A 13,771-nucleotide genomic window follows, 5' to 3' on the forward strand; every position below is an offset into this window, starting at 1 on the left:
GAAATGTTATTTACTTCCTTTCCGACAACAGAGTTGTGTATGATTGAAATGCTGTCAATTTCAGTAGTGGGACACTGTTCCAATATGGCCGCTCCTTTGTTGTTACAAATCATAGTCCTATGTTTATGTTCATATCAGGAAGGGATATGTGAAACTTTATTTAACTATATTTTTGAGGAACTCAATTCACCTGTGATCAAGCCGAGTGTTCGGTGAAACGTGTTGGGTTGGTTCCATGTACTGTTGTCATGCTGGAATAAAAATATGAAGAATACGAAATACGATCTTTTGGTCTAAAGAAGTGGTGTTTGAGACTGGAGAAAGAGTGCATTTTACGCTTTTTGAAGCGTTTGTGAAAACGGAGTACTACTGGCAGGAAACCCTCTGACCCTGTTGTGCACCGCAGTCATTGTGTCCTGGTTTCGTTGGAGGAAGTGAAACGGATATATATATATATATATTCACTGAAAAAACCATAGGTTATAGACCATATATAGTTAGGAATTCGCATTTACAAAACCTTATTTTACTCACACAAAACCATTGAAATTCCATATATAGTTAGTTGCACTAACTATATATCGCGCACCCGCAATCCACTGCTGATGATGTCACATATTACATCATTCATGACATGGTCAGTGACATCACTGATGACATCACTGATGACATCTCAAATGACATCACTGATGACATCTCAAATGACATCACTGATGACATCACTGATGACATCTCATTTGACATTACTGATCACATCACTGATGATATAATTCATGTGATAATACGATGAACCTCTTCAGACTCTAATATAACCTTAGATACAATCAGTGTAAACAGAAACTCACAGACTGTCACTCATCCATGGAGTTACTCACACACCTAGTCAGTCATGCAAAGAATCAATCACACCTCCATTTCCTCAACTATACAGTTATACAAACTTTACTTATTCAAACATATACTAACACATATTTACTCTCTTATACAATCCCTGATACAAGTTCACAATGATCCATACAGCCACTCACACATTCACTGGCTCTTATGCACAGTTAGTTATATATGTCAACTCTCACATGTACTGTGTTTTACATATGTACTTACTTTGACATGTAGCACTGAGATATCCATTCACTCACCAATACACTCATGCACACAGTCAACCGCCCATACAGCTGTTTCCACATGCACTTTTGAAACCATACATCTAGTGAATCAACTGCTCACACATCTATGCACAGAGTCATACACCTCCCAGCCACCCACACACACACTCAGTCTCCCATACAAATACTTGGGCAACCAATCAATAACCCATATAGTTACTCATATAGCTACTTATCAACACATGCAACAGTTTACAGAACAACAGACATAATGATGCACAAATTAAGACAGTTTAGTCACTAACCCATGCACTCAGTGAGACACATTTAATCACTCACTCATACAGTCAGTCATGCACCTACTAAATCCTTCATCCAGACACTTATACATCCACTCATTCTTCAATATGTAAGACATATTTTACCTTTACAGAAACATACAGTCACTGGATGTTGTCATCAGTGATGTCATCAGTGATGTCATTTGAGATGTCATCAGTGATGTCATCAGTGATGTCACTGACCATGTCATGAATGATGTAATATGTGACATCATCAGCAGTGGATTGCGGGTGCGCGATATATAGTTAGTGCAACTAACTATATATGGAATTTCAATGGTTTTGTGTGAGTAAAATAAGGTTTTGTAAATGCGAATTCCTAACTATATATGGTCTATAACCTATGGTTTTTTCAGTGAATTTTCAAGGTTTTGTAAATGCTAATTCCTAACTATATATGGTCTATAACCTATGGTTTTTTCAGTGAATTTTCAAGGTTTTGTAAATGCTAATTCCTAACTATATATGGTCTATAGCCTATGGTTTTTTCAGTGAATATATATATATACATACATATATAAACATATATCATCTGTATATCTATATAAATACATACATAAATGCATGCATACATATACTTATATGCATACAGATGCATGTTATTTACATGAAAGTTGAAAAAACACTAATAAAAGCAAAGCTAAAAAGCCACCTCATTACAAACAGAATGGCTTTAACTTAAACGAGGGCGAGATCTATTGCATTTTCAATACTTGTTTACTTTGGTTCCATCAAGAAGGCATTCAGATGTGTCACACATTTGCCATAAATTCTGAATGTTAGCACTCTAGTTGCACATTAGATCACTGTAGTAAAGCTACTGCTCACCAGGGACGTCTGCTGCGGTTATTCAAAGTGCATGTTTCAGTCCGCATGTCAGAATTTTTTTAATGAAATAGAAGAGGATTTGAGAAGTCACTCAAAATGATCCCTAATTTTTCTTTCTGAAGCACTAATCATACTTTCTATGGCAAAATTAACCCCCTCATGTTGTTCCTTTTTAAATTGAGTGCTTTCAGACTTACCACTTCATTCCAATCAAGATGGCTTCTGGTGTGCCATACTTTTGTCATAAGTAAGACTGTTAGCGCTCTAGTTGTTCTTTAGAACACTCTGGGACATTCTGTCATTGGGCTATACTTGGGGTACATCTGGGTGATATTTGGGCTACATTTAGGCTCTTTTGTCTCTGGTGGCCATCTTGGGAGACTGTATGTCAGAATTTTTTAACGAAATTGAAGAGGGTTTAAGAAGTCACTCAAAATGTGCCCCAATTTTTCTTTCTGCAGCACTAATCATAATTCATATGGCAAAATATACCCCCTCATTTTGTTCCTTTTTAAATTAAATGTTTTAAGAGTTACCACTTTATTCCAATCAAGATGGCTTCAGGTGTGCCATACCTTTGTAATAAGTAGGACTGTTAGCGCTCTAGTTGTTCTTTAGAACACTCTGGGACATTCTGTCATTTGGCTATACTTGGGCTACATCTGGGTGATATTTGGGCTACATTTGGGCTCTTTTGTCTCTGGTGGCCATTTTGGGAGACTGCATGTCAGAATTTTTTAATGAAATAGAAGAGGATTTGAAAAGTCACTCAAAATGTGCCCTAATTTTTTTTTCTGCAGCACTAATAATACCTTCTATTGCATAATATACCCCCTCATTTTGTTCCTTTTTAAATTAAATGTTTTAAGAGTTACCACTTTATTCCCATCACGATGGCTCCAGGTGTGCTATACCTTTGTAATAAGTAGGACTGTTAGCGCTCTAGTTGTTCTTTAGAACACTCTGGGACATTCTGTCATTGGGCTATACTTGGGCTACATCTGGGTGATATTTGGGCTACATTTGGGCTCTTTTGTCTCTGGCGGCCATTTTGGGAGACTGCATGTCAGAATGTTTTAATGAAATAGAAAAGGATTTGAGAAGTCACTCAAAATGTGCCCTAATTTTTCATTCTGCAGCACTAATCATACTTTCTATGGCAAAATATACCCCCTCATGTTGTTTCTTTTTAAATTAAATGTTTTAAGAGTTACCACTTTATTCCAATCAAGATGGCTTCAGGTGTGCCATACCTTTGCAATAAGTAGGACTGTTAGCGCTCTAGTTGTTCTTTAAAACACTCTGGGACAATCTGTCATTGGGCTATACTTGGGCTACATCTGGGTGATATTTGGGCTACATTTGGGCTCTTTTGTCTCTGGTGGCCATTTTGGGAGACTGCATGTCAGAATGTTTTAATGAAATAGAAAAGGATTTGAGAAGTCACTCAAAATGTGCCCTAATTTTTCATTCTGCAGCACTAATCATACTTTCTATGGCAAAATATACCCCCTCATGTTGTTTCTTTTTAAATTAAATGTTTTAAGAGTTACCACTTTATTCCAATCAAGATGGCTTCAGGTGTGCCATACCTTTGTAATAAGTAGGACTGTTAGCGCTCTAGTTGTTCTTTAAAACACTCTGGGACAATCTGTCATTGGGCTATACTTGGGCTACATCTGGGTGATATTTGGGCTACATTTGGGCTCTTTTGTCTCTGGTGGCCATTTTGGGAGACTGCATGTCAGAATGTTTTAATGAAATAGAAAAGGATTTGAGAAGTCACTCAAAATGTGCCCTAATTTTTCATTCTGCAGCACTAATCATACTTTCTATGGCAAAATATACCCCCTCATGTTGTTTCTTTTTAAATTAAATGTTTTAAGAGTTACCACTTTATTCCAATCAAGATGGCTTCAGGTGTGCCATACCTTTGTAATAAGTAGGACTGTTAGCGCTCTAGTTGTTCTTTAGAACACTCTAGGAGGCTGCAGTAGAACACAAAGGAATCAACTGACAGTCTCTGTCCTTGTTGGAGGTACATGTTTTACTGAGAATGTCAGACTTCATTTTCACATGACTGAGAAAGATAATGTGAATTTACTGAAAATATGCTTTCAGTTTAGCTTATAGATCCCCTTCCAAACCACTGTGGGAAAATCATGAGATATTAGTTTTCTTTCAAACAATATTCATGATATCACAGCAGAAGGTTTTTTCACATGGTAAAATCATCTTAGAACCCACCACAATTCCTAAAACGAGTATGGTACCATCAACAAATGTTTTATAATGTAACTAAAGTCCTAAAACCCTCTATTAACTACAATGCTTTTTAATGAGGTGCTATCATGTATATTGGTCCCAAGATGGCTGCCAACACTTCTTGGATGAAGTGCTGACAGCCAATCAGATCAGATGTGTGGTTAGGCTCCGCCCAGATATATATCTTTTTTTGAACCTAAATTACTCAAAATCCACTGGAGCACATATATTGAGACCTAGCAAAGGCACATCGGGCTAACAGTCCCTACAATTTTGCCAAGTTTCGTGCAAATCCATTCAGCCGTTCGAGCTAAAAGTGAGGCCAACCGCCCTATGGAAATTAACATGGGAAAAACGCGTTTTGGGACCCCCCTTTTTTCTCGACCCCCCCTTGATGAAACCCCCCCAAATTGTCAGGGGCTGCTCAGAAACAAAATGTTCCATTTTCCTGAAAATTTCAGCCAATTCCGTCCACAAACGCCAAAGTTACTAGACATAGAATTTTCAAAAATCCCATAGAGAAAAAATCCTAACTATATATACCTAGGTAATATATATATATATATATATATATATATATATATATATATATATATATATATATATATATATCTATATCTATATATATATATATCTATATATATATATATATATATATACCGAAGATCCTCTCTCAGGTCACGGACCACTGATCCCGTCGTGCATCTTGTTGGTATCAGATGTGCCGCAAGGAAAGCGCAACCCCCGATAGTGCTGCAAATAGATGCCCTTGGGTCCCCAACTTCCAAACCCTCATTGCCAAATATCATCGAGGCAGATGGCGAAAGGCAGTGCAGGCGCCGCTCACCCGGGAAGTCCCGGAGCACCATATGACAGCAGCTCCTCGATGTTGCCGGTGAGAGGGCGAGCTGGTGTTATTCCAATTACTCAGATACTTGAAGTTAGTTGCCCAACGTCCTGTAGGTAACACAGCCCGGATAGGAAGGGTCCCCTCAAAAGGTGCCACAGGATGCACCTTATTGATTGCCGAAGATCCTCTCTCAGGTGAAGAAAGGGAAGGGACACAGCGGGGTTCGTTCAGGACATTTATTAATGCAGAAAGTCAGCATGACCGGTTTCGGCGTCAAGTCTCTTTAGATGTCGCAGTTCGTGTGAGGTATTTTCCTTTTTGTAACAACGGGCTCCTCCCATTAAGTAACGAGAGGCCCAGCTGCAGCACAAACTTTCGCTGACGTCACATATATATATATATATATATATATATATATATCCACCACCACTCCCGCCTCTTGACAAGAAACGGGACCGACACATGCGTTTTGGAGGGGTCAGGAGATTTATTTCGCCACCATCTTGACAAGTAGGGTTAAAACACCTGGCAGACGCGTTTCGGCGTGTGCCTTATTCATTGCCAGCTCCGTGTTCTAAAACCATGTTGTTGTAGTTTGGGACTTTAGCTAGTGGTTCTGATGTTCCCATTGGTGCCGATGCACCCAATCACAGGCCAAAGATTTTCCTTTGCGAGCAGTGTTCTCTAAGCATGCTGGTGCATGAAGTCCCAGTAAGTCAGTAAGAGTCCCACAAAACCTGGTATATATATATATATATATATATATATATATATACATACATATATATATATATATATATATATATATATATATATATATATACATATATATATATATATATATATATATATATATATATATATATATATATATATATATGTATATATATATATACATATATATATATATATATATATATATATATATATATATATATATATATATATATATATATATATATATATAAATTTAAAGACCATTGCAATGGAATGGCAATTATTAAAAGAGTTCTGCTCAAGAACCTAGAAACATTCATGTCCCACCACCACTGCCCTGATGACAATGCTATTGGTGGTCAGTTGTCGTTTACCCTTGATGTGGCCTATGGTGTTACAAAAGATAGACTAACATTAGGGTCTTTTGTTTGTGCAACTGATGTATTTATAGGTTCCCTCATGTGATGATGAAGGAAAAATAGCATTGTGAAAAAAAATTCTAAGATATGTTTGGGCAAGTGGAAGCCTGGATTGATGCAAGGTTTCCTGGTTTCATGTTCTGCAATTCAGACTTTACATGGTTATCTCGTTGCCTCCTCTATTTGAGATCAAATCATGATACTTTGTGATTAAGTCTATGATAAGCTATCTCAGCGTGCTGTGGTAAATACATATGGGCTATGCATGTATCACAAGGTGTGGTGGTGTTAGTGTTTGGGGATTGATGTATTAATGCAGAAGCCAAAATGAAAACCAGAGCACCCACCCTTTGTCAGTTCATTGACACCATTTGCTTCAGGTAGCTAAAATCTTTACCATTTGTCATCCTTGCTCGAATAAATCCATCCACCCTATCCTCACGCATCCAATTATACATTCTTTCATTGAGGTCATGCAGCCATGTCTTCAACAATTCAATGCTGGACAAGGCTCTATAATGACAAAATGTTGAAACGTACTAGATTTGCAATTTGTTATCAAAATGTTCTCGAGGGGTACTTTCCGTGGCCAGGTTATTAAATGTATGTCAATAAGGAATGCTGCTATTAAAAAAGAACTTACAGATCTAGCAACTGAAATAACAAATCTGGAATCTGCCTTTAGACATTCTAAGGATAAATCTTGCCTACAGTTAATCAAGCAATTAAAGTACACATATAATACTATAGTCACCAAAAGAGCCCATATTGGGGTACAGGCTCAAATATCCAAAAGGCTATTGTTAAAAAATCGAGCTGGAAGATTCTCGCGGCTACATTAAAATTTCAGGATTCCTCCTTTAAGTCTTCACAAATCTCTTCTATAAATGATCACCTTGGTTCTAAAAAATTTCAGACTGGGGAAATTCTCGAAGTTTTTCGTGATTTCTACAATAACTTATATACCCCTTCTAATCAGGCCTCTTTCGAGCAGTGTCAGGACTTTTTGAAATCTGTTCCGGTGAAGTCGGTATCCGTGGAAGATAGCAATTTTTTAAATGGTACGATTACTCCTGAAGAAATTATTGCCGCAATTAAAGCCACTCGGTCTGGGAAAGCTCCAGGGCCTGATGGCTACCCTATTCTATTTTATAAAACTTTTCTTCCTGTGATTGTTCCCAAGCTTCAATCTGTCTTTGACGCTTTTATTAAGGATGGGTCTGTTTCTGGCACGGCGGCTGATGCCACCATTGTAGTGATTCCAAAAGAGGGAAAAGATCATTCAGATCCCAAAAACTTCCGTCCTATTTCCCTTCTTAACATGGAGGCTAAGATTTTTGCTAAAATCTTAGCCAAGAGATTAGAATCCCTTCATTCCTAAACTGGTACATCCCTCTCAAACGGGTTTTGTAAAGGGCCCTCTTGCGCGGGATAACATACGTACGTTTTGCCATATTCTCGGATCAGCTAAACGTTCTCATCTCCCTGCCGCGGCCTTGGCTCTTGATGCTGAAAAGGCCTTTGACAAGGTTTCTTGGCCTTTTCTTCGTGCTGTCTTGTGTGCACATAATCTTGGTGACTCCTTTATTAATATGGTCATGTCCCTATACTCTCAACCTAGAGCTAACATAAGAGTCAACGGTGCTACGTCGTCCTTTATAATCTTCGCCAGGGCACCAGACAGGGTTGTCTCCACTTTTGTTTTTATTATCCATTGACCCTCTCCTCAGATTGATTGAGCTACACCCAGACATTAAAGGTTTTTCTTTTGGTCCTCATCGTATTAAAACTGCTGCGTACGCGGATGATGTCCTTATTTTCTCAGATGATATTGCCTTGGCTATCCCTGCTATCTCGGATACGATCTCCCTTTTTTCGAAGGTTTCAGGGTACACCTTAAATAAGGATAAGACTGAGATGTTCCCCTTGAATGCCTACTGTTTCTCTACGCATATGGGCTCTGCTGGTTTTAAATGGCAGTCTAATCAATTAAAATACTTGGGTATCTATTTTTGCTCTATCTTATATGCTACAATTGCCTATAATGAAACCCAGACTATTCTTAAAACACGGCGTCTTTTGGACACTTGGTCTCCGAAACACATTTCCTGGTGGGGTCGCCTTCAGACCCTCAAAATGATGATTACACCTATTATTAATTTTGTATCCTCTATGCTCCCGGTAAAGTTATCGGATTCCTTCTTTCATGAAATTGATGTTCTGACCTCTAAATTTTTATGGAATGATAAACGGGCTAGAATTGCCTATAAATTCTTGCGGAAGCCTTATGAGAAGGGAGGATGCAATTTTCCTGATTGGGAAAAATAGCAAACTGCCTTTTTAGCATCACAAGGTGCTCTATGGTTCTCTTATCCCCCTATTCATGTTCCCTCCTGGATGTTAATAGAGCAGGAATTGGCTTCTCCATTACGGACTGCCTCCTTTTGTACTGCATCTACCTTGTCCATCCCGTTCTCCCGCTCTATTATTCTAGATACTCTTGCGGCGGTCCGGAAGGTAGACAAGAAAGTGGCGATTCCACTTCACAAATCTAGGTGGTCGTCTATTTGGCGGAATTCTAAAATTAAAATAATATTGATCCTTCTCTGATATCCTATTGGGCTGCTAAGGGGATCTCGCTTGTTAAACATCTTTATAGTTCTAATAATGAGCCATTACCTTTTTCCTCCTTAGCTTAACAACATTCTTTAACTAATTTGGATTTTTATACTTTTCTCAAAATCAAAGTAGCACTTGCTAAGGTGCGTCTTCATCCTACTTCTCCTACGATTACTCTCTTTCAGATATGGACGAAATCTGGTCATGTAGCCTCTAAAATCTGTACATTTTTATCAACTGTTTCATTACCTACTCATACGGTTGCTCAACAAAAATGGTTGCACCATTTTGATCATGGAGTTACTGACCATATTTCTTCAGACACCTGGCAGATGATTGGTAAACTTTCTCTTCGCAATAAAATCGCCCCATCGTTAATGCAATCTAAATTTTTCTCCGTCAACCTTCTTCATTGGACTCCTGTTCGTTTACATTTGCTCAATCTCAAAGAAGATAACCTTACCTATGTTGGAGCTGTGGCTTATTGACAGGTGACTTTCCGCATATGTTTTTTGAATGCTTCTTTCTCCAACCCTTTTGGGACCTCATTCACAAACACCTCATGCTCATCTTTGGTATTAAGTTTCAACTCTCTTTCCCATTAATTCTATTAGGTCCATTAGCTGCTCCAGTCCCTCTCCCCTTAGATCCCATGGAATTACAGCTGTTGGATCTCCTATTGACTATTGCAGTGAAAGTAATTCTTATGGAATGGAAATCCTTTTCCTCTGTTTCTTATCATACTTGGTGGGCTTGGGTTTCCTTTTTACGAAGTGCTCATAGCTTGGTTGGTCATGAGCACCTCTCTCCATCTATTGCTAATGGGGTTTAAAATACTCTGGATAACTATATGGATTTGTCATCAAAGGGGTTGGTTGGCCAATATCCTTTTGATTTGTCTGGCTGAATGGCGTCTTGTTTGTCGGGTTAGTCCGTTGGAAATCCTTCTCTCCTTCTTTCTTCTCCTCCCTCTTTGTCTTCTCTCCTTTTTCCATCTTTTCCCTCTTTTTCTCTTTCTTTCTTCTTTCTTTTTTCCTTTCCTCTCTTCCCCTGATTATACCAGCTGATAGTGATACTCTTGATTGTGGATTCTGCCTAAGATACTTACTTTATCTTAATTAATTAATTTTTCTGTATTTGGCAGGCTACTTTTGTTTATGGATGTATTTGCTACGACTCATTTTTTAATTTCAGTTTCTGATTGCTTTTTATCTGTTATCAATTGTATCACTTATACTTGTATTCTGTATCTTCATTTGCTTCTTTATAACAATAACATTCTTTTGAAATGAAAAAAAAAATGTTCTTGAGGGGAGAACCGCCCAAACTTCACTTACAGTGGTCAGGTTTGGTTGTAATGTACAACATGAGGGCTGGTCTGACAAAATTGCCAGGGCTACTTTTGGTTCCCAGTCCAGCCAGCTCTTTTCTCTAACTTGAAGAAAAAAAAAGATTTAGGTGAGCTGGGATAACTGTGTATGGTTATAGATCTGTGAGCTTGTGCTATTATTTGTGCATTCAAGATATGTGGTGCTTTATAACCTCCTACTTGTTTTTATGTGCAGGCTGCTTCTTAAAACATTATATTTTTTAAAGTGTGGTCTCAAACCTTCTTAACCACATTGTTTAGGTTTTGACCTGGCCGGTGCACTGCGAAGCAGTGCTCCGCCCAGGCGAAAGCTTTTGTTTACAGTATTGGGGACTTGAATCCGCCCCTTCTTCCATTGGCTAGCTCCATAAATGGAGGCTAGCCATTGGAAGAGAGTGGCTGTCAATCACGCTTTCCTCGTGAAAACGCGATTCGGGGGCGTTTCCGTGTCTTTTTTAAAGTCCCGCCCTCTCCTCTTCCCATTGGCTGGAATTTTACCTTCCAGCCAATGGGAGGGGGAGAGGGCGAAAAACACGCCCCCGATTCTGCCGGCCGGGACACCCCCGTGACGTCATTCCCCATATATCCATTTTCTTAATTTGCCTGGGAATCTTCAGTCAGTGTCTCGTGACATTGTCAATCACATCATAGGTCAGCCAACAAGAGTACTTAGGTATACCATTTTTCTATTGGCTGTTTAGGTATGATCTTCCAATACCGATGAAATACATGAGGAATTATTTTTAAGTCTGCAAGTAGCCTGGTAGCACCGAGAAACAAGTGCTGACACAAACATCTGAAAAAGGGCTGCTACAGAAAACAAAGCATTTTTTCTGTAGCATTCATTTATCAGGTGCTTTTTTCGGAGCTCACCTCCCAGTATATAAACAAACGTTTGGCAAATCCAGTATCCTACCGTGCAAACATCGAACCAACGGGCTTTGTATATGCTTGAGAACTAGCACTTAAGTGAACGTTTGCTGCCAGCCAAGGCCAATACATAAAAATAAAAAGAATGAAGTAGGAGCAGCTTTAATTTTAGGGCTCTACTCTTGAGCACCTACACTGTTGCATCCTACGTGAAGTGCAGGGCACACAGGTGGTGCTGCCTGCATGTATCGATTCATAAGAAGCTGTTGCTATGCCTATCAGGCTGTACTTTCCCATACGACTGACTGCAATGCCATACGATGGCCAAACCTACCTGATGATGCTGCAGGTGTTTAATGTCTGAAGTACTTTACAGGCATAAATAACCCGTTTATAGAGTAGATGGTGCAGCTGGACCCATGATGATGTGTGGCTGGGCCAGCCGTATGACTGCACCAGAGCATGTAACTTTTGCCTGCCCAGGAAAGCCGCCTGAGTGACTGTCAGGGGCTGAGTCGTTTGGAAGCACTGTTCTAGTGGTTTCCATCCCCGGGGCAATGCTATGATGTCTTCTCTTTCTTGATAGAGTCTAATGAATGTTAGACCGTGGACTCTGTTCTGATGCTCTCAGGACACAAGCCAGTGTGTTGATGCCTGTCGGCTACAGGAAGGCCCATTTGGCGCCACATCATCTTTGTGTGTGTGTCTAAGTGCAGCAGGTAGAGTCCTCCATGGCTCCGTGCTCGCTGTTCCACTGGTGTGGCCTGACCTCTGTTTCTGCCTATAGGGGACCTGGCCTGGCAGGTTGGGCTGCACTTGCACTGTGGCTTTGGAGCAGAAACAAGTCGATTTCTCTGTGGCGGGCCCCTCTCTAGAGTGGCATAGTGGGCAAAAAAATGATGGATGGGAAAATAGCTGTGAGTGATTTTTAGTGGCTGATACCTTCATATAGCATTCCACCACCCATCTGCCTTGCGTTTCCATATCGTCTCCACGCCTTTTCATATGAGGCCTAAGCTGAGGGTACAAAGGTGTACCTGGACATGTAAGCCAGTACTAAAGTGCCTTATGATACTAACAGGGAACATGAGGTTACAAGTGCGATATGGCAAAGGGCCGGAGTAAGCGAGGCAGTACATTGGCTTGTGAAGGTGTACATGGCCACAGGAGCCGCATCTATCCAGAATACCCAATACCTCGGCATTAGAGGATAGACCTTGGCTTTTGATAGCTGTAAACTGGTGAGTGAGGCTATCCGTGTATTGTGAAAGGAGTAATTGGTCGTGTGACGTTACATCTCCATGCAGATCTATTAGGATCGCTTTGCGTTAACTTATTTGGAAGGGTCCTCCTGATCTGCACGTTTGAGAAGGAAGGTGTGATTTGCTGTCTCTGCGGTGGTAGGAAAGCAAGCAGTAAACCCAACATACTATTCTGTTATCCCGCAGCTCTTCAGTTGTTTTTAGGTTTCGACCTGCGGCAGCGGCTGGGGCGCGGTGGAAATGAGAAGTCCCTGACCTGGAGTACTTGCAGGAGTGGGCCCAGGCCAGTAAAGGCTTCCGCCGCTTCATCGCAGACCCCGAGTTGGCGCGGGAGGTGTTGCGCTGCCTGGAGCCTGCGGACCTGAACTGCCGAGGGGCTCACATCTGGGAATGCAACCCTGGTAGGTGTCTGTACCCTTCCACTTCTTTTAGTCGTAATGGAAGACTGAGAAGAGTTTCTACAACGTTCAATGAATTTGTTAGATATTAAGTTTTAATTTTTATTTTGTTTGTTTTTGTTGATAAGGGGGGAGGTGATGTAGTAATGAGGTAATGCTTATGTATAGAATGTTAACCCAGCAGATTGTATTTGTTATGTTGTGTATTCCTTTATGTATTCCTTTGAATTGATTAGAGTGTTCTGCGCTCGAGGTTCGTTCAGGGACTGTAGTTACTGAACCGACTCCGGGCTGATAGGACGCTCCTGACTGTGGGTGAATACCTGTTGTGACCATTGTATTCATTACAGTGTCTCACCTTAGAGGTCCCATCTTGTACCGTGCGACTGTTACCTTGCACAGCTCTGACGGTTTGACATAGTGTTAACCTGCATCTTTCTATTTCATCCGAAGTCTGACACTGTATTAAACTGGAACTGTGAACATTGCATTTATTTTTAAAAGGAAATAGTGCACTCGGAAAGCAGGGACTGCCAGATGCTTCTGGCCAGCCACATTTTTGCTAAACTAGAACTATTCATAGTGTCGTTACTGGTAATGTGTGTGAGGGGGTAAAATAGTTGGCATGGCCCCCCCCCAACTGTTTCCATCCGCTATATAAATAAAACCCTTGGTACTGACCGGGTATGCGTGCTGCGCAATGGGAATTATTTGCAATGTCAATAGC

Source organism: Lissotriton vulgaris, chromosome 9, assembly GCF_964263255.1.
Source record: "Lissotriton vulgaris chromosome 9, aLisVul1.2, whole genome shotgun sequence".
Classification (NCBI taxonomy): Eukaryota; Metazoa; Chordata; class Amphibia; order Caudata; family Salamandridae; genus Lissotriton; species Lissotriton vulgaris.